This window comes from Harpia harpyja, chromosome 7 (assembly GCF_026419915.1).
Source record: "Harpia harpyja isolate bHarHar1 chromosome 7, bHarHar1 primary haplotype, whole genome shotgun sequence".
NCBI classification, from domain to species: Eukaryota; Metazoa; Chordata; class Aves; order Accipitriformes; family Accipitridae; genus Harpia; species Harpia harpyja.
In genome coordinates, this window is record NC_068946.1 from 36,255,223 (window position 1) to 36,278,567 (window position 23,345).

The 23,345-nt window shown below is 36.6% G+C and overlaps 1 protein-coding gene across 6 annotated transcripts in view; it reads left to right on the forward strand.

Annotated features, from left to right (window-relative positions):
• LOC128143708 (sodium channel protein type 1 subunit alpha) overlaps positions 1-23,345 on the forward strand; it is a 102,634-nt gene that overhangs the window by 9,239 nt on the left and 70,050 nt on the right. The gene's annotated exons all lie outside the window — the stretch shown is intronic.

A 23,345-nucleotide genomic window follows, 5' to 3' on the forward strand; every position in this document is an offset into this window, starting at 1 on the left:
TCTGACTATAATATCTCACAGGAAAATTGTATAGATGAATGTATGTCATGGAATCATATATACTATCAGCTGTTTGAAACAATATATCAGGGGCAAGGGCAGTTTATTATTGATCACTGAAATCTACAATTGTCATATTATAACCTAAACTTGCTTTGAAGTTTGAGAAGTTGTAAATGTCAACAACTGTGATAGCTGAGAAGCTAAAATAAATGACAGATTATTTCATTCTTAAAATGAAGGTGGCCTTGAACTAGAAAACCTTCAGAATGTCTACGAATATGACTCTTCTCTTCAATGTACTATCCCAATGCCAAGCACTTTAAAGGACAGCTGGCTGTTGACTTTTAAGGATGGCATCACTGCTGCTAGCCATGTTACACTACATCCTTCTGACATGTAAATTCTACTGTAAGAGATTTCTGCATTAATGACAGAGGCAGATAAATTCAGGGGACAAACCCACAAAGCTTAGCATTGGATTTTGTTCCTTAAATGGTATTTTACTGATCCTTCTTTATCATTTTTGGCTACCTTAAAGTGAAGAACTGAGTTTAAAGAGGTGTGAAGGTTTTCCTGCTCTTGGTTGTGAGAAATATTCTGGCAGTAATCAAGAGAAGTGGGTACTTCTTTGCAAATTTCTTTTGAAAAGGGGCAGAAAGCTTGCTTTGATTTGTGTGTGTGTGTATTTAGAACAGTGATGCTCTTCTGCATTAATGTCTTTTCTTCCATTTATTAATTTTCTGAACTCCAGTACCGACTCACTTGTGGGAAAACATATTTGGTCTTTTGGGCTAAACATCATGAAGAGATTTGTTGATTCTCTTCCAATAACAGGAACATATTCTACCTTCTTTTTCTCCATTGAAGGTAGCTGATATATATAGGAGGCAGTGGGATTCCACAAGAGACCTGTATTTGACCTGTAGACTTTCTGTTGATGCCAAAATGAATACGGCAGAAGACAAACTAAATTAAAAATTGAACAATATATATTCACACTTGTAAACTGAGAAAAAAATGTTATGCCATCAGTAAGACAAGCTAGATAAGGAATACCATTAGGCTTTTTTTAGCATAATGTTTTAGAGCACTTAAGAGATCAAATTGCTCAAAAAGAAAAAAATCATAAAGCTGAAATACTCTAAAATGGAAAAAAAAAAGGAACTTTTGAGTAAATTTTAAGCATTAAAAGCTACAACTGATGTTTCTGACTGAACCTAATTTGTAAGGAGATGGGGAGTATCATGCAAGTTCTCCAAATGTTTTTCCCGAAGCTCAGTAGTTCTGGCACATGTTACTTCCATTTTTCTAGTTGTAGGTTTATTCTTTATAGATTCCTACCCATGAAAAAATATAAAAGTTGGATGGAAACAACTGAAATTTTGGTATGGGTGAAGTAATTATTTAAATGACAAATGTAGACTTGGAAATCATTGCCCTTTCTATAGTGGGGTTAGTCCAATTTCTGTAAAATGTACTGATCTCTTTTTATTCAATATTAGTAATATTTATTTAAAGAATCACTGAGATGTCTTACTGAATATATGGGTGTTCTGTGTTTTCAGGCTTCCTGTCTTTTACTGATTACGATGTTTTCAGGCTTCCTGTCTTCTACTGATTATTATGTCATCATTTCTGTCTCTTCCATTTCCACCAGTGTGTGTGGTTCCAGGCCCCCTTTCATGCTCTTCTAACGTGCTATTTAGCTCTGACAAAAATAATTGATTTTATTCTGCACTTATTACCAAAATTCTGGGTAGCACCCTTCCCTGCCATATTAAAATTCACTTGAAAAAACACATTTCTGATTCAGCCACCATGCTATTTATTGTTTGCTTTTATCAGCCCCAGAAACTCTCTCTCTCCTTCCTCTTTGTGCTTGGAAATTCTCATTACGTTGCTTTTTCTGAACACCAGTTTCCATCACTTTCTGTCTCAGCAGTATCCAGTGCATCTCTGACCATCTTTCCAGTGCTCTATTTTAAAGTGTTTCCATTCTTCTTTTTATTAATTTCCTCTTTTTCTCACAAGTCTCTGAGAAAAAAAGGACATAATCCCTCTATTTTTGGTCTCAGAAACATCGAGCTCAGTTTGTGCTTTCAAGCTTTAATCCATCTCATGCACTCTATCTTGGTAATTTATTTCAGTACCTTGTAAACATGCAGATCAATCTTTTTCATCTTTCTCCTACTCCTTAAGCAGATTCTCTAATTTGCTTCCAGCATTGGCTTTTAAAAATTATTTCATAATACAATTTAAAACACTGAAGATCATCCTCCTGGTAAAACAAAACAAAAACAAACAAAACCCCAAATCCTGTCAAGGTCAGAAAGAAAAATTTAGGAATAAATTTAGAGGCTTATGTGACTCAAATAGGCTTTATTTAATAGTGGTGTTGATCAAAGATGACAAAACTAAACAGCAACTACAGCGCTTCTTAACTGAAGTAATGTATCTGCAGGAAGCTTTCAAATGCTTGGTTATTTAAGTGCATTTTATGCCAACGACTTGACTGTGTTCCAGATGTATTTGCCTGCAATGCTTCCATCCTCTCATACCTCCCTGGACTCCATTTTCTACTTACTCTTTAATGGTGTTTCCTTCAGAGTGAGATCTTTCATTTTCTTTAGTGATTTAAAGCGTCTAACAGTTTTGTTTCAAATTATGGTTGAATTTATTTGCCAAAAGGAAATTGTGACTGAGATATTTCTGAGGCAGGTGATAGGTGCTCCTCCTAGGAACATCTCAGCAGGGCTCTTTCAGTAGCTTTGCAGGATTCCTGGAGTAGGTCTACAGATGAAAACAGAAGGAAAGAAGCTGCCGGATCATTAAAAGCTGAATACTGAAGATGAATTCTGTTCTTTATGTTGATAGAGGGTGGGACAGGAAGTGAAGACTGAAGAAATGGGCTCATCCAGATGAGATACAGGAAGGAACTTTCTAATGGAGAAGATAGTGAAGATCTGCAATAGTGTCAGAGGGATCTGTGAAATTTGTCGTGAAGGTCTGTAGGAAGAGGTTAGATGAAATATCTGTTAGGAAATAGGTATAGCAATCTTGCCTTAGGCAGGGAGATGAACTAGGTGGCCTCTGATCATTATTTCCAACCCAATTTTTCTGTGAGGCTACAAAAAGACGTAGATATCTGAGGTATGACAGACTTAAAGAAAAGTATATAATAAATTATATAGGGTCCAAAATAGACCTCCTAAAAGCTATCTTCACTAGGATTTTCTTGAAGTATGTAAGCATCCCCTCAAAACATTTATTCTATGGTATATACACTCTGCAACACTTATATATCTATATATCTTATAACTATATCTAGAAAGAACAGAAAATATGTCCTAAAAAGTTATTTAATTTCTTAGTGTTTCTTTTAGATCAAATAGGCTTTACTGGTTAACCATAGTGAGTATGTGAATAAAAGGGGTAGAAAAGGATATTTGGCCAATCTGATTGATTTTTGCTTATTGTCAGGAGAATACTATACATTTAATTAAAAAGATTTTTAAATTGGTAGTTTATCTTTAGTAGAGAGAACGAGGACACTTCAAAAGCTGATTAAAGTAAGTATACCAGCGCCATTTCAATGTCTTATATTTTATGTTAAAGTTCAGTATTTTTCACAGCTGAGCAACCCAATCTGATACATTTATTTTCTGAAATGAAAGCCTAAATAATGCCAACTATATCACATGAAATGTGCAGTGATGGATAGAGACAGAGAACTTTTCAGAGCTCCATACTGGCTACATTAGCAATGCTTAATTGAAAAAGAAATTATCCAACAAGTTTTTAAATTTTTTTTCTTAAACATTAACTATGTGATCCAAATGTTATCCAGAAACCTCACATCATTTTTGCCTTCAGCTCAACTTGTTTTCTCTTTACACACACTGGGAGAGATAGACCAGAAAGGATGACCCTGTATTATGTTTTCAGGACTTCATATTGTCTCAAAATAAAATTGATTACAAATCTACTACTCTGAATTAATAAAATATCTAAAACAAAATATGCACTTCAAGGAAAATGATCTATGTATTACAATAAATTTTTTCTTAGTCATTTTGGCTCCATCTATGCCAACACTAACTGGTGTTGAGATACCCTGTGTCTGCAGAGGGTCTTGCCCTTAAAAACCTGGTGGCTGTATGCACCCTGTCAACAGGGTATGCCTTCTGATGTGAGCTAACTTTTGAGTCATGTCCCCAGACTCCTTGGGAAACTACTAACTAAACCAAGTGAAAATTGTACCAGGGTCAGCTCTTTTTAATGAGAGGTGATTGTGTCCCTGGATCCAGGAGTATTTCTTACCATTGATTAATGCATTGGCTTCTAAAGCTACAGAGCAAACAAAATAAATATTATTCATACAAATATATATAATGAAACTGTATATATTTACCTAGAAAGAGGTAATAACATTTTATTGTGCAGATTTTTTTTAGAGTATGGCTTTAGATTAAGCTTAATAAAGTCACAAACTGGAATAACATTAATTGAGTAAATATGAAATATTTTAACTTCTGAATTAACAATTGCAAAGGAAACGGCACAATACTGTCTTGAGTGTCTTTTAGGAAAAGTTTATAGTTGGAAAAAAAAATTTGAAATGTATAGCTTCTTTTTCTTCCATAAAGGTCAATGTTATGGAGGGACACATCTTCAGATGGATTGTTTAACTTTAATACTAATTAAAAAATTTAAATTGTAGTGTAGAAGATTGTTAATCATTACTTACAAGAAACCAAGACCAATTTAGAAAGTATCTTTCTAAATCAGATGCCAAACTGGACTTAATTCAAACCAAAACTTGTTTTATTTCTTTTTAATAATTCTGAATATTTACATGAAAACCAGTGTACATGAATCATTAAAAATATATTCCTATTTAATGGCAGACTAAATTGATTTTGTTTAGCAAATGATGGGTAAGATATATACATATATAGGGTCTGAGAAAATGAAGATATATCAAATATACTTAAAATCTGCTGCAAAATACTATACTTTTTACTCCATAGCACTGTTTTCTGGGACCAGGGAGCTTTGTAAAACTGTATTTACTGACACACCTAGATGAGGAAGGCTTGCCAGATGTTATTTCAGGATGTTTCTGTCTGTTTTGCTGTCTGCTTTTTGATGGGCAAATATAAAACCGCATGTAACATTTTATAGAAGCAGAATTTACACCCACCTGGGCTAGAAATGTGTGGGAAAATTTTGTGGAATAGCTTTATTCTAATACAAAAGCCAATCTCCAGAGGTGCGTTTCCACCTCAGCCAGTCTGTGAGTCTGTGATTCTGTAATACAAAACCACATCCTAGGAGTGCAGGGTGGAGGATGTCACTAGCCTATTCATCTATAATAAGGAGCAACTATGCACCAAAATTCAAGAAATGAGAATATAAATAGAAATATGTATATAAATATAAATTATAATACATATTAAATATATAAAATTATAAAATATTTCTATTAATAAAACTATAAATAGAAAATTTGGAAATGCTAATGTAGACACAGTCTTAGATCACCAGGTGTGAGGACTGTACCTGCTCTGAAGTGAAAACATTGTCAAATTTTATGAGTGGGACATAAAGTAGACAGAAGTTTACAGCTTGCTTTATACAAATGTGCAATGAGATTAAAAAAAAATCTTAATTTCTTTGAGTACCTTTTAAGTAGAATTCCACCTGAGGATTGCTATTATTCATATAATACTTTTAGGTTTTTATTTTGGACTTATTTTTTTTTAATTTTTTTTGCAACACTAGTAGCAGTGGTGCTACCATTTTGTTTTGCATGCAAACTTCAATCCAGCCTAGAAAGAGCCATTGTCTCCTTTGGTTTGCTAACAGCCACATTAGCTTAGGTTATCACTACAGCAGCTTAGAAGGGTATACACATTTCATTCTTTATTTTTAAATCAATAATTGTTATATATACTGCCAATGCCAAGGGTCCTTACAGTTTGTGGGATTTCTAGGGCTGCAGCCTGGTAAAAGAAATTCTCGTATCTTTTAGACAGTACATCTGGTAGTTTTGGCTCTAGGTTACATGCTGCCTAGCTGCTGCACAGGCTGGACATGAGTCTGTCACTTGTGGGCATTGACCTCAGACTTGCCCTCTACTTTCCCGTCAAGACAGGTTTCTATACATCTGTGAAGTCTAAGTTCAGACTAATCCTGAACCAGCACTAAATAATATTCAATGGCTCTGCTGGGAGAAACAAAAATGCATACTGCTTAAGAGTAGAGAATGATAAATTACGAGACATGCTAACAAGAGAAAGCAAAGTAGCTGATACAGTATCCCCTCTCTTACATCTGCATGCCTAATTCCTAGATGATAGCTAGCATTGAGTTTCTTGGGGAAAAAGAAAAAAGAAAAAAAAAAAGCTGGGGAAATATGAATCAATTTTTAAAAATGCAGGGGAGTAGTAAACATACAATTTTATTTTTAAAAGCTATTTCTCTGTTCTAAAAGAGATCTTTCTTCAGTACATTAAGTACTATTTAACTGTCTAATAGTAATAACAGTGTTATATTCAAAAATTTCTCTCCCTTTTTCTTTGACCTCTTTGTGCATAATATTTCTATGCGTGTCTCAGCAGTGTCATTTATTTCTCAGGGTTATATGCTTTGTAGGATTCTAAAATGCAGGAAACTGGTCAGTTTTGGCAATAGTTGTGGTTTTGGGGTTTTTTTTTGTGTGATTAAAGTAAGATTGACTATGATATAAGGCTGGAATTTCATAAGATAGTTCATAAGCTTATGTATTTAAGTCTATGTTTTAGGTGCTTAGGCAAAAAATACAATGTCTCAAAACAGAGACACAAGAATTTCATATTGACTTTTGTGTGAATTCTTGATTGCTTAGCACTTTGGAAAAGGATGGCTTATGCCTTTAGCTGTCTGTTCAGATAAATTCCAGCTATGAAATATGAGCCATTTGCTCTCTTTCCTGTGAGAAAAGATTGTGAAGATGGCTAAATAATGGCTGTGGGTAGTGAAACTGTGATTAGCATTATTCTGAAGTCCACACAGTAAGCAATTTTCCCTTCTCTTTAGAGGTCTGCAGGTCTTTTTTTCTCTGTGTAATGCTTCTAATTCAGGTGGCTTTCCTGAACCAGCAATTATTAACTGCTTTGGGGGATTAAAGCAAGAAAGATTTTTTTTTTTTTTTTTTTGAGACATTGGTGTGTTATCTCAGTTAAAATACTGTATTGCAGTGTTGTAGGGCATATTTTTACTTCTGGAAGTTTCAGGAACTTTGTTCTTGAAAACCTCCTGCTTTCTGGCTCTGTCAGGCTCTATTTCTGAATGCATTCCTTCATGTTACTCTTCTAAAGTACACAATCTTGAACTTTAAAACCTCTTAATTTCCAGATTCTTACCTGCAGATTGTTCTATTTTGGTTTGTGTCCAACATTACTTGTTGCCTTGCATACATACAGATATTTTTGTATGCCATAAGAGGCTGGCGTTCGTATATGGAATTTAGGACTCCAATCTGTATGTGCTATTCAAACACAGAGAGCAAGGGAATCACTGCTCTAAGCAGCATACAATCTAAGTATAAGGAAAAATGCTCAGATGGTGCAAAGAGAAAGAAAACCTTTAAGGTGAAGGAGTAGTTTTCGTAGCTGAGCAGCCTAATCAGTGAAGAGTTTTGGAAGGTATCTTTAAAAAGAAGAGGTTAAAAGGAGGATAATGACGGAGCTCTACAGATATTTGTGTCTCCTAAATGTGACCGGGAATCTTCTTCAAAAGCACAATGTTGATGTAAATTGAAAATTTGAACAACGGAGTTAACACCTAAAAAATGGAACTTGAACTAATGAAGAAAGGTTGCAAAGACCCTCTGAGAGGAAACCAGTCATCTGTTTTCTGAGAATTTATATAACAGGATAACATAGCCTAAGCACCTAGTTAGAAAATCACCTTAGATAAGGGCAGGTTTTGTTTGATAAGGCCAAAGAAACTTTTTTGTTTCTTTGTAAGCATGGTGGAAAACAGATTGACAGTAATAACCTCGTGGATGGCTAAGACAGACTGTATCTTAGATGGGGGGAGGAAGTACAGTAAGATTTTGACATAGTCTGGCTCCAAAACTTAGATGAGGACATTTGACACATGTAAGAGTCAGATTTATCGTGACTGCTAGTAGCACAGACACCACTAACCTCAGCAGCCCTCAGGCTTGGTTGCTAGCCTTCCATGTGCCAAGCTGCTGTGTTAAGCACTCATAGACTGGGATGAATCACTCCACCTAGAAATTGAAAACACTTGCACCAGCAACGGCAGTGGAAGGAAGTCTGAAATAATTAAAACTTGGGTAAATTGGACTGCATATAGGATAAATGGGATGTTTCTGAAGGGAGCTTGGAGACCAAAATAGCTACAGCCATCCATTCTGCCTGCTTTCAGCAGGGCCCATGTGGTTTGGACAGCTCTGATGCTATTCTGAAAAGGTAATCTTCAAAGGTGTGTAAACCCATTTACCTGCAGTGCGAACACATCCTGACTGTCTGCTGTTCAGGGCACAAGAACAAAAGTAGCTCAAGAGATACACCTTCCTAGAAAAGCTCAGCTATCTGCTGCTGCTGCAACCTTGGAGATGTGCAAGCAACCTGCCTGCCTCCCAAATCCAGCAGGACTTCCTATAAAAGGCGATGTGGACAGGTTCATATTGCCTCAGGAGCAGCTTGTGACAGAATGCAGTTTTGGCTGCACACTGTCAAATATAGTACAGCTGTAGCCTGAGAAAAGTAGGTAGTAAAATTAAACAGAATCTTAAAATTTCATGTTGCTGCTGATAAATCTATGTGCTCATATTTCAAACCAGGCATCTTAAGATTTGATACTGTAATATATCGCACATTTTCACTGAGGTCCTTTCTTCTTAGGGGACATAGTCACTAAGGGTGCAGGCTGTGTAAGGTACCTATTCACGGTCTTATGCTTTGGCCATCTGTTATGTATCAGATCATCGTGCTCTCACTGAAAAAATGCCCTTGCTCTACACTCTCACCTGTCTTTAACTGTCTTTTACAGTGGTAACAGTTTTGATCTTGACCTTTTTTGGTTTTGGAGTATTTTGGATACATTCACCTCTCCCGGCTTGCTGTAGGCTTCTGCAGTCAACCTGTAGTTCACCCGAGAACTCCCTCATCGCAGAGCCCAGCAGAAAGCCTAACTTCGCAACCACATACCTGAAACCCCAGGCCCGATCCTATTGAGCTCAGAACACTCCCCCCACGGCACTCAGCTTCCAGCAAGCCTGGCTGCCTGGGAAGGCTGGAGCGGACATGGAGGGAGGGAGCACACTTGCACCTCACTCCGTAGGACCCGTTTACTTAAGGACAATGTTATGTTCAAGTCCCCCATGGGCTTGCCAGAAAGGTGAAAAGATGACATGGAGGGAAAAAAGTCTGAGCAAGAAATGTAAGAAAGGAAGGGAGAGCAAAAATTTTGATGAAATTTTCATACCTTTTTTTAATTACTTTCCCCAGGCTAAATCCCTGTCCCCATCCTCAACTTTTCCTGCTTTGAGAATTGTTGTTTTATAGCAATTATTTCCAAAGACATTATAAGTTGTATGACATTACATGTCATAATGTAAAAAGCATTTTACTGTCCTACAACTTAGTATGAGAAATAATTTGCACTTTAAGTGACAATAGAAGACCTCCATCATAATGAATTTATAAACAATCTACAAAATTTTTAATAAGTTATTATTGAATGATGGATGATATGTGTATATTTACATGATTTGCAATAGTACTTTTATTAATTTATCAATACAAATATCTCTCACTCATATTTCTTTTTTATGCATTAGTCCTACAGCACTGAAATATCAAAATATGTTCAGAAAAAGAAACTACACCTTTTTAGCACATATGAAAGTCAGCTGGTAAAATTTCAGTATGTAAAAGAAAACTAAAGGGAAGTATTCCTCCAGGCTAATGTGCCCCTACTTTATGATAAGACACAAGAGTTTGAGTTGAAATTGCACTTTTACCTGGCACAAATCGGAATTCTTCTTCAAGATATAAATTAAATACATCAATTCGGTAATAAAACTTACCTGCATGAATGAAGCCAATAACATGTTTTGAGAACAGCTTCAATAGGATCAAGAGTTCATCTGTTACGTTACAAATGTACATCCTGATGCAATTTTAAATTGTAGAGAAAACCAAGATTTTAAGAGTAATAAATATGGAAAACTGGATAAACGGTCATAACAAACCAACTCCTACTCAAAATTGCTAAGCCCTGAAAATTCTTCTGTATCTATACTTTACATAGGCTTTTTCCTAAAAAACAAATTAAGACATGTTTGATGTCATGTCCACTTATGAATATTAAGTCCCCAATTTGTCCTTGCCTCATAATCAACGTAACACAATCATTTCTAAGCTTAATTGTGCATGTTTCCCTCAGACTTAAATGTCCTTTGATTCCTTAGAGCCACGACCTACACATTGCATTGATCTCTTCTCTGACAATGTTCATCGTTCACATAGTAAAGACTTGTTTTTCATAACCGGATATTCTTATCTTTACAAAGTGCGCTTATTTCCATTGTTGTGCCCTCTCAAGCACATTGACAAACGGTTTTTAAAAATTAAGTTTCCTACTTAGGCTTCTCACTGTAAGCTTGTTTATACAAATGCATCTAGGTTGTATATATGACGCCTGCAGAAACATCATTCAGCTCTCAGAGTCTGGTAGGAAATGGTGCCCTGTCTTCACATGCATTGATCAGAGGAGTGATGTGCTGAAGAATGCCTCTCTGCATTGTTTCTCAGCTGGGTGTATTGTAAATCGATACCTGACTCTGGGAGTTTGAGTGGCTGAAGCTTTCTCTCATCTAGCAGAGCTAGGACTAGCTTTCACACTGGGTCTGCTATTTGCGGAGTAAAGAGTTATGGGACAACAATGATGAATCTTATAATTTATCTTCAAACTGTTTAAGATATTGCCCTGGACGCCCAATGCCAAAATACCAGAAGACATTATAACTCACTACTATAAACTAAAAATTACTATTTAGAAAAAACATTCCCAAACACTTTAACCTGTATTACAACATTAAAAATGACAATTTAGAACAGCAATAAGCAGTTCCAATCACAAATGCAAGAGTACTTTCAGTCATTAAAAAGACAAATGTGTGTTTTTGAATGAGAAGATTAGCTGAAAGTATTTTAATCACCAATCATAAATCCTTTAAAATGGCTAAACTGTTATTTCCCCATCAGAAAAGAGGTTGAAAGAGGTGTGGTTTGCTGTTAGTCAGACCTGCTATTATTTGCTGTGGTCTTCACTATACCATGTTGCTTCTCCTGAGTTCTCATCTTACAGGTGGATCCGCATAGACAGATTCACATGATACAGACATTGTAATCTATCAGTTTCAGTTCAGGATAGAATGCAAGATAGAAACTTTTAACATTATTAAATATTGTATTACTTCATTAGCTTCATTAACATAGTTTAACTGCACATTTGATGTGCACTGAATGATATTTATAGGAAATGCAGATCTCAAGCCTCCTTCCTTTTTATATTTCTGTACCTATAGTTGAGAATGGTTTCTTTGCAAAATAATCACTAAATGTGCACGACAATTAGATTTTTGACCATATAGCTCTGTACTATATTTGATAAAGTAAAGGTCACTTGGTTTTTAGTAGATGATCTGGTCTTCAGAAAAGTACCAGAAGTGGCTCAGAATTTGAATGACTGAGTGTGTTGCTGCAAAATTTGTTATCATTTATGCTATTTTTAAGTATATAGCTATCTTTCAGAAATTTCTGATTAATGGTTTTCCGTTTTTAAATATCACATGGTATCCAGTGATATTCCCTTAGTTCTGCTATTTTTTTAACTTTGTTGTCATCTGCAATATACATTTTGTCTGTTTTCTCAGTACACTTAATAGCATTAAGGTCATTAATTTTTAAATCTTCTGGGCTGCTAAACATTTAAAGTCTCTGCAAATAATATATTCTTATTTATTTTAAAGAAGCACATTTCTCTAATCTTATTTCTTGACCAACCATAGGATTAAAAAACCCAGAAAATCCCAAATCCCCATGCCACTAGATTTCCTAGTATATCATTTTATCAATTCTAGCTTTTGACTGGATTATTTATTATATCTTTACATTCCTATATTTTCAAAAATCAAATTAACATCCTGAACATTTATTGTAGGGTTCGAATATAAAATATTAAATGACTGGAAACTCACCAGCACCTCAAAAGAAAAAAAAAGGTGAAATCTTTGCTTTTAAATAAAAGTCAGTGTGGCTAACAGTCTTCATTCAGTGGCTTTCAAACTACTGCTTCTGCAGAATACTAATTCCCAGGCTCCGCCTTTCTTTGCAAATCTGAAGCTTTTTACAGGAAGGCATTGCTCAAAGGGTGTGGCAGAGGCAGCAGATGCTGTTGCTGCTGCTTGTAGTTAACCATTTAGTAGCAAACCCCATTTCATTACTTCTAGGAATTTTCAAGATTTTTTTCCCCTTTTATGCAACTGAAAATACCATGAGTATCATGTAGGACCTCTTTAGGTCTCAAAATAAGCTAAACGCTGGAGGAAATAAATGAGACTAAAAAAACGCTGAAATAAATCTTGAGAAATGAGTGGGGAATCTTTAATACACAAAGCCCCGTTCAGCTGGGTCTCTTAAATCCAACTGTGATCATTTGGAATTATGCATTACAGTTTATTATTCTGAGATACTTCCTTCTTTTTATGCCTAAACCCTTATAATTACCATTATTATGTTTTAATTCATGCTTTCTGGGCTAAGATGTTCCATGTCTACACAAAATGGTCTTACAAGTTTTGAAGTATCTATGGGAAACTCTCAGTGGACACTAGTGCTCACCAAGATTATCGATCTGAATTCGGGCTTCTTGCAAATCGCTACACATCTTCTAGCAGTGAATGTAGGACCTTACCTCTGCCCAGCATCAGCTGCATGGAATATCGCAAGGGCAGATATGGATGGACGGGGCAGGTAAATATGCCTGTGACCCATCCACACGGGAAGTCAACACACCTTTTAATGACATCTAGATTTAACTCATTGTTAGCAATTCTTTGTGTGGACTTGTCAGCTGGGTCACCCCACAGCCAGCTTCCAGGCTGCTCCACAGGGTAACAGTGCAAGCAGAAAGTAAATCTGACCTTTAGCCTTAGTCTTAACATCACGTCAGTAAAACAATTGAGATGTAATCACAGGATTACTGTTGGCATGTTTGTAAATGGGAGGTGACCAAGAAAATTCATCCTGGTAGGTGGGATGATAACTAAGCAGCAAATTAGTGGATGGATTTTGATGAGCTGGTGTGGATGACCAGGTGGTCTCCTGATGCAGGAGCTGCGGGTAGTAAAAGCAAGAGGTTCTGTTTGACCATTTTGAGAAAAGCCTTGTGAGAGACAGCTTAAATGACTCAGACCAATCCCCCAAATTAAGCTAAGAGTTACTAGGAAATTCAGAGAAGTAGTAATGGGGGAGTGTTTTAGTATTGTTACTTTTGGTTTTATCTCTTTTACTCTGTTCAGAATAAAGCATAACTGTACCAAGGACTTCTGCGAAGTCTCTGTGTCACTTGCTTCAAATGCTGCTTTTCTGAATACATGCTTCAGCTGCTGCTTTTCTAAGTGCTGAGCTGCACATCAGTGTCAGAAGTATGAAGCTTTGGGATGAATCTGTTAAGACACAGGGAGTGTGGGAATATGCACTGGTGCTGGGATTTTAGGTGCCATTTGTAGGAAAGGTAGTGTTTGCCTAGATGTGCCAGAGAGACTTACCGAGGCAATGTGTAACTACAGGTAGTACATCACCTCAATTGCAAAAGAAGGCAGAGCTACGGAAACTAGCTCTAATGGGGTTGCCTGCTTGAGTACTAGCAGCATTAATTCATGGATGTTAGTGCAAATTACTTTATCTAGTATTCAACAGACTAAATTAACTGTGCAACTCTACTATCTCTAGGGCACAAGGTGCCAGGGCTTAAGCACTGTCAGGTGTCAAGACTACTGACGTGTATAGCCATGCCTGGCCACAAGATTGAGACACGGTGGCCTCATGAATGTCCACTTAATGAGAACTTTCCAAAATGATATTGGACTAACATTGGTAATTCGAATCTTGTTGAAAATCAGTTCAAAACTAATCAGGAAATAGGTGACAGTTGTTTACTTGTTTATTTTTGACCAGGTCTGTGTTTTGGAAGAATTTTCTTAACAGCAGTGATGTGACTTTTTACTCATTGTAAGAAATTTTGAGAGCTATTTGTATATATAAAATAGTTTTTGAAGTTAAAGTAAGTTGCATCTGCAAGAACAGATATTAATTATGTTACTGTAAAGAGAAATGTGAATCTCCTAGTAATAAGCCATTTCTCACATATTATTAGCAAATTATTAACAAGTTGGAAGCAGCCTACTAAGAAATAGCAGATTCCTCTTACTCTTGGTAAAAATTTGCTCATTTGTGAGTTCAGAGTCACAGAACTGCAGAGGCACATGAGGGGACAACTGTAGATAAGTTGCCTTAGCAGGATCAGAAGTGGCCAGTAAAAAAGGATACATTGCCTTGCCCACATAAACAGCAATAAAAATGCCATGTGTTTACAGGCATATGTTACATGTGTGACATTACATGACATTAGCATATAGCCTACAAATTATTTTGACAAACACTTGATTCACATGTAGCCCATGTATTTGTTGCATCTCCTAAAACCAAAGACAGGCTGACGGCTGCAGAAGGGGATGATGAACATAGGAGCTATACAGTAGTCATGCAGTGGCTTCCTAGGCTGCACAGTTGGTTTGTGGTTTGAGCATCTCCCGTTCCTTGAGCACTCTGTCCTTTCAAAGGCAATTTGTGAGATGGATCCCTCACTTTGGGTGCTGCACTGCACTGACTTAACATGTAATACCCTGCTTCTAAAACAGAGCAGTGCGGCTGTTACTGCCTTCTTTCCGCACCACAGACAAGTGTGTGCTGAAACATGCCTTGAGTGCAGAGTGGAAGCAAGGGAATAAAGTATCAAAACTTGTTTCTAATATTTAATTGGAGAAAGCTGGAACTCAACTCTTCTACCTTTCATATTGTGTCTGGATTTCCTGTGCAGTACAAAAAATATTTACAAGTTTCTACAGTTCTGTGTTTTTTTATCACTTCATAGCAGTCCCATCAAGTCCCTGCTTGCAAACCAGTCATTCTTTAGGTTTCCTTAATTACAGTCCATTTTTTTCCCATTATCTTGTGTGTTAAATATGTTCCTGTTGTGCCCACATCCACTTCCTTGACTCAGGGGAACCTTAAGAGTAAATCAGTCCTTGCTGTTCTATCTGTTTGCAAGAAGAAATACACAAATAACTAAAACTGTTGGAAAGTTTTGAAAATATAAATACTTCTGTCATTACGTCTTTAAGGCTTCTGGCCCTTCCACTGACCACATGAGATAGCAAGTACCAGAACACTGTTAATGGGGTTAAGCAACCCACAAAGGTCATAATTTAGTAACTTTTTGAGTATGGAGATGTCTTTGGGTTTGTTAGCTCTGCAAATTTGACATCGTTCCAGGGTATGGAGCAATCTGTTTTCCATGAGCTTTTATTTCTTGTTTCCCAAGTGTGCCAAAACCAGAACTTAAATCTTGTCTTAAATGCAATATTACCTTAATGTAAAATGAACCAGTAGCATTATATAATTTACACTGCATAGCCTACATTGCTTTATTTTTTTAACTGAAGAAAGGTGCTATTATATTTGCTAAGGTAAATGGAAAAAGATGCTTCAGACATTGCTTAAGAAAATTAATCTTGAATTAGTAAAGTAGATTGCCAGTAGAAGAGGTCCCTGGTCTGATCAAATGAAAGAAAGCAGAAAGATTGCTACTCTGTACTGCAGTCATTTGCTGCACAAGATACACTGCAGGAGCACAGTAAGCATGGAATTCTTTCAGCTTGGTAGCAGTCCAGTAGTTCTAACCTATTAAATGTATTTGCTTAGGTGGAGTAGTAATGCAGATGCATTGTGACTTGTCCCATTAAAATAGTTTTTTCCTTCTATGGAACTGCGTAACTAATTTTGTTTTTTTCAGCTTTCTAAAATAGACATTACTTGGTTGCAGTTAATGGAATTAAACTAGCAAAGCAATAAGCAAAGCAAGCTATTTATTTTTCATCTAAAGCAAAGTCTAGTAGCTATATTTTGGTTTAGAGATACATTAGTTAAATTTAAAAATGTAATGAGAATAGCAATCTCAACAATGTATACATATATATAACTAATAGTGACAAATAATATGCTGTGTCCACATCATGTGGTTTTCTGATTTCCTTTAATCAAGAAACAAGGATAGGACTGAGAATCTAGGTATTAGGGGGGAAAAAGGCTGCAGCTACACAAAAGTCTGCTTTGACTGCAGCGGACAACAGTTCCTAGTAAAGACAGCTCACAGGGAGCATTCTTGTTTTCCCAGCATGGGGCCTCTGCTTGGTTAGTTAATTTGGTTTGGAGAAGGCTGGTGTGTTATATTGTGTTTTATTTTCAAAACTGAGGCTTGCATTTTCTTCCTGAATTGAAGAAATTAACTGGGAGTGAAAACTAGAACTAAACCCTCTTTTCCCATAGGTATTCCTAAATTTTTTCTTCTCAGCTGTGAATACACCTCCAGCAATTTTCAACTGACTCAAGTGAATTTATTAGATAAAATAGAGAAATAGCTCTAGGAGCAGGGATCAGAAGCCATGATTGCCTTCCCAAATGAAAGCTTACTATTAAGATGCCAAGTTTGTGTTTTCTTATAGGCTTTCTTTCTATCCCGTTAATCTTGATTTCATTCCTGCATAGTGATGGCAGAGCACTGCAAAGAGAGATCAGATGGTCTGTTGCCCATGGTAGTGTAAGAGTTTTGCTGATTGATGGAAAATGTGGCTTTGAATTCCCTGGAGCTGCAGAGGGAGTTTAGCACACGTACTCATGTAATGAGATGTACGCTAAGCAATTATACAACAGCATGAATATCATAGTATTTCCTATCTCTCCCTGTTCTGCTTTCTGGCTGTTGGGCAGCCTAGGCTGGGGCACTAAACTGCCTTGCTAAATCACATAGCTACCCAAGGCTGTTTGCAACTCTGTGGCAAACTAAGTAGTCATCCTCTCCCATCATCACTCCCCTTCTGTGACTCTTTCCCTGTGCCAATAACCTTGCTGTGTATCCGGTTAGGTAATGGAAATATCTAGCTGCTAAGCACAGACTTTCACTTTAGCTAGTATATACTATTTGATTGCTTCCAATATTTCAGAAAATTCATTTATAGCTGAGTGCATATGTAAGTACCCTGTTCTGATGCCTGCAGTATTAATGCATCTACCCTTTATTTAAAATTAATATGCATTAAACATAGTTAGCCAAGTTCAAGTAATCTAATGCAAGCAAGTCTTTGTGCCCAGATCTGCATTATCCATGCCAAGAAGGAACATCAAGAAAAGATATGGGAGAATCCTATTATCAGTCTGGTAATATCCATGTTTCCCTTGTAAAGCTGTCCATGAGAATTGAATGTAATTTTATATATGAGCTACAGGGAGTCATAAACAGTTGCACAGTCCCAATATTCTAATCTGATTTCGGTCCTCCTGCCAAGTGTGTTGCTTTGGATATCCTACCTACCTTTGCTACCTGTAGTAGCCCTAAAATAGAGATAAACAGGCCGGATACAGGCTTGCTTCTGTGAAGAAAGGAACAGGGGTTTCTCCTTAACTAAGGCCTCACATACAAAACTGCAGTAGCTGGCCATACCTTCCTTCCTCTTCTCCCACAAATCCACACTTTGAGGAAGGCAATTTATATTTAGTCTGTATTCTGAAGGCAAGAATCATAATGAGTAGTTGATAAATCAAAAATAAAGAGAAACTGTGCTAATAAACAATAAGAAGTAATAGAACATAGAGATTTGGGCTCTGTGGGTTTACATGTAGATTCATTGATTTATCTTTACTTGGTAGTAGCTGTGGTCTGTTAGTTGTGCCTTGAATCAGCCAGGTGATGTTCCCAGGGCATATCACTGATAACCTTGCTAATACCTACTTAGTCTCTTTATAAAAATGAAGTTACCAATGTTACATCATTGCATCTAGAGCACTTCAAAATATTAATGCTACTATTTACTACTCTGATGCTTTTTCAAAACAGTAAGATGCATGATTTTTTAATAGAACTGATTTGGTAGTTTAGGCCAAAAGCAAAACCATAATGTGTGTCACAGGGCAAGGGCGAAGTGAAGGGCAAAGATTAAATTCTGCTTACTCTAGGAGAATTCTCTTGCCTGAGTTTTCCCTTAGCAATCAGTTTCACAGTGCTGGAAAGTACAAGGAAACAGCAGTCTGTACAGACTTTTAAGGGTGCCTTCCTGAAATTCAAAGGGAGATTAACCAGGCAGTGAGACCAGTCCAGTTTCATTTGCTAATTTCTTAATATTTGATTTGATGTAGTGTCATTTTTATTTTCTATTAGTGGTGAGAGATGACTTATTTCTTACATGACCAAGTGTAACCAGTCATATTTTGTGATGTATATAATGAAGAGTCCTGTGAGTCATTAATTCTGCAAGTAGCAGCGCAAAAGAACGTGCAATGTATTTGTTGAAAGGTTCATGTGCATTTCCTTTTGGACTCATTTTTTTCACTTCATCTTGGACGCACATTCACATCCAGCAAACCAGAGCTGCACTATCCCAGATTGCATCATGTAGCAGTATACAAATCTAGTCTCAATGGTGGTTCACCAAATTGACAAATTGGAGAATACAGAAAAAAAGAGTGGGGCAGGGGAGGCATTAAGTATTAATTCACCACTACTTCCAATGTATGCAGAGCTTTACCTTCAAAAGTAAACAACAGAAATTATTCTCTAGTTACCCTCTAGAGCATATTCTCTAGTTCATCTCTGTCACATGTTTATCTGTGTGTGACATGACTAGGCCAAGAGAAAAGCAAAAATACCATTCTGGTCTATTCACTGTGTCTGTACATTAGAAACATTCACATCACTCAGAACCTGCAGTGTTAACCATAGAAGAAACTGAATGTCTATTTAGTATGTTCTAGAAAACATGGCACATTGCTATATGGTAAATCTGAGAAGCTATAGCTTTTTAAAGTTAATCATATTGCTATGTTAATTGATTAAAATTAAGTGCTGGCTAATGTTAAAAGTTATATTGCTGAGAATCTTGGCACCTGAAGGATGGAGGGAGAAGCAGGAAAAAGATTCGTTTTTAGAGATCAGGTTTGATTTCGGCATTTGGATGTAAAGATGATCATGGAAGGCTTTATATAGGTGTTTATGTAGGTGAAAGTATAAAGCTGAACCAGCTTGCTGTACCACAAGCATTGTTGGAACTTTTTGTTATGATCAAATTCCTACATTTCTAGCACATAGGGTCCGATGGACACTCAACATCTCAACATTCAGTATATTCTGTGGCAAATGGAAACTAAATTTTAATTCATGGGTGTTGTCACAGAAGATCAAACATCAAAGCATGTTACAGTTTTAGATTGAACCATATGGATAATATTAAAAAATTAGCTTGGTAAAATTTAGATATTTGCAGTACTGTAGTTCCACATGGATGCTAAGGTCCTCCTAACCAAACTCTCCAGAAACTCTGGTCACTATTTATTATGAAGGCATGAAGAACATGAAAGCTAACAGTAAACCAGATGCTTATCAGGTTAGGAAATAATTGTCTTGTTCAAACCAGTCTCTTTTTCAGAGAGTTAGTATTGTCTAATTGACTTCTTCAAAGGCTAGTGTGCAACTAGTTTGGAATCATTGTTAGACAAGGCACAATCTCTCCATCTATTTGCCAATATGTCCCTTTATTTTGTCTAGAAAATTAATTTAGGTGAAATTTGCAGAAACTCCGTGGATATTTGACAGCTTGAGTTATTCTCTAAGTATGTGTAGGCATACAACTACACAAGGTGTACAGTAGATCACATCCATTAGGGAAGTTCTGAACCAATTGCATGTATATTGCCCAGATTGTGTGCCTAGCAAATCCAGTGTAGTTCTGGATGGTTTGGACTTAATATGCATGGGCAGATCAACTGTGCATTGTGCTTTATACAGATAAAGCTGAATAACTTCAGAGTTATTCTGCATGTGGTTTACCGATGGTCCATGCACACACAGTACATTGAGTGTGCTCTGGAATTATCTGGCTCACAACAATGTATACTACAAAGTATATATGACTATATTTTGCCTGCAAAATTTCAGAAGAAACACAATTATTCTATTCTCAAATGTTCTGAGCACCTTATTTTCCAAAATTTGAAATGTTTTGCCTACTGATACACTGCTCATAAGAAAGCACAATTGGAAATGAAGAAGGAAAAAAAATCCCATTCACTCCAGAAGGAGAGTAGGAAAGAATTTAGTAAGAAATCTATATTTTGTGTATTCTTATATTCTTTCCTCTGTTGAATTACCAGTGCTATGCTAAAGAAAAGAAAAAAGTCCATTTGGATGGTGTAAGCAATCTGTAGTTATTCAATTAATATTTAATAAATCACTTGATAGAAATCAGAAGGATATCAGTTGATTAATTGGCCTGGCATCAATTGTTATCCATCCCCTACACAGATAAGTGAGAATAAATTCATTGACTATAATAAAGGAAATACAAACTTTCAGTTAACCACTGTGATATGACAGATGAAAGTGGTTTGGGATTAAGACTGCAGTGAATTCTGTATAGTTAATATTGACTTTTAAATTTATAGATTACTTCTATTTGCAATTCTGAAGACTTACAATCATGGAAATGCACGAAGAAAAGGAAAATTTATCTGGAATATCATCCTCTAATCTGCTAAGTAGAGGATAAAAAGTATTTAATCTTCATAAAGTCTCCTGAAACATTTTGTTAAGTACAGCCTACTCAGATTTAGATACATCTAAAGGTGTGTATCTGGCTAGCTCCATGCACATTTGACAGACTTGAGAACATTCTAGGATTAATTATAGAAAATAATGTAAAGTTTCTTTCTACAGAAAAAAATACAAGTATTATTAGAAAAGCCCACGGCATTGGCTATTTTTAAACTCAGTACGTAAACACAGTAGCTGTATCCAATGTTTTTGCAACGTAACTAATGGCTATGAAGTAGCTTGCTTCTATGCACCTGCAGGCTTACCATCTTGTTCTGCATGCCAGCTGGGGACACTCAGCTGAACTAAAAGGCGATCCCAACAGAGCACCATAGGGTTTCAGAGCTCATCTTTGCTGACTGCTTGCTGGCCGTCCATTTCCTTCCTCTTCAAAACATGAGATTGCCCTTGCTACTGTCCGGCACCTCCCTCCCACTGCGCCAGGAATCGTTTGGCTTGCTGTGCCCTCCCCGGCCACCATGGCAGGGAACACCGAGTGCCCTGTGCTGTGGGCTTTTTGGACAATGAAGGGAATTTTCAAAGGAAAAATGGCAAAGGGGAAACCAGCCTCCCGGGTCTCACAAGGAGGAGGAGAGGAAAAGGCGGGCATGGCTGTGTAGCCTCATTTGCTGGTCCCCATGGAATTATACTTAGGCTGAGAAAGGAGACAAGAGGAAGAGAAGAGGAAGAGAGAAAAGGAGGAGGCCTTCATCCCTTCCAAGAGCCTGACTGTCTCTCAAGTCTTTGTATTTCCCTGAAGCCCACAGAGCAAGTAGTATCCACCTACAGCTGTGGCTCTCATAATGTTTGAATAGTCTCTTAGTATGAGATCTGTTTCCCAAATTACAGTGCCATTTGTGGGAATCAGTTTGGGGACCAGCAAGGTCAGTGGTGTGGCTAGCAGTTTTTTCTCTTTTCCCAATATCCACAAGGTGTGACTGAACATTAACAAATAATGTCAGAGTGTACAAACTGTGAGTTTATAACTTTTCAGTAGTTAAGAGACTGAAGAGTCAATTCCCAGAAGTAAACAGAACCACGAAATTGGGACCTGGGGGATGTCTAGAAGATGCTCTCTATGTGGAGGAAGAGATGATTGGTCTCTGGTTGAGGGAGTTGGTTGGTTGAGGTACAATTTCTTATATCCTTTTTCCCCCTAATGAAGAGAGAACAGCACAATTCCATTTCCTTTCAGGATGAGAAAGAAAGGAAAACTTTAGAGAACTGTTTTGGCATGAGTCTACACTCTGCATGGGTGAATACTTTGTGGTTTTGTAGGAGATTAGCTCCCTTTAATTTTTTTACAGTGAGAAATCTGCCACCTTGATTCTTTAGAATTCATTCTTCTGATTGTGGGTGGTGATTCTATACAGCCAAGTGAAATATGTTTTTTTAATTTTTCTGAGAAATCAAGAAAATTGGGGTTATAAAGCCCATAAGCACTTTGATGCCTCTTTCTTATTGCATCCACTATATTCCACTCTCAATATACATGTGTGATCAAGATGTTTGTGCTTACCCTGGCATTAATGATCTAGAGGATTTGGACTTTATTACTTAATATATTTTAGTGACCTTCTTTTTCATTTTCCAGCTATGTTTTTCTTTCTTCTCCCTTTATTTCTCATCTGATTTCTTATTCTCCTTGTTGACTTTTCCTTAGTAGAAAGTTTAACCCTATCTATGTTTGCTTCCCTTCCTGCTCCTTTCCCAGTGTTCTGTTCTTCCACCTAAGTTTTTATTTTTCTTTGGTTTCATCTCTGCATTTTTATACTGTTAATCTTCCAGTCTTCCTATTTTTTCCTTTTCATATTCTTCACTTTCGCCCCTAATTTTTTCTACATTCATTTACGGTCGCCTCTTGTTTCCATTTTTTGCTTTATTTTCCTCATCTTTTTCAGCTTCTTTCCATAATTCCTGGTTTTGGTTGTCACCTTTTCATTTGTTTTAATATGTTTTCCCCCAACCACCTCTTGTATTTTTAATTCTCTGTTGTTCCATATCTCTAGCTTATTCAGAAGCATGAAAGATGCCAGATCCATAGTTTTAACAGAACTTCTCCTACCCCCCCCCCCCCCCATCTGGTTTATTTTCTTGGTTGCAATATATAAATAAACACATATATTAGAATACTTTCAGAATTATCCAGTTGCAGGTTTTGAATAAAGAACCAGATATATAGTAACAGTTAAATTGAAATAAAAATAGGCAGTTGTTCTTATTAATATCTAGAATAACTACCCATACAAAAACTTACTTGGAACTACTACTTTACTACCTCATAATACGCAGAGTTGATTTTTATTTGTTTAACAGAAATTCTGATTCTACAGTGCTTG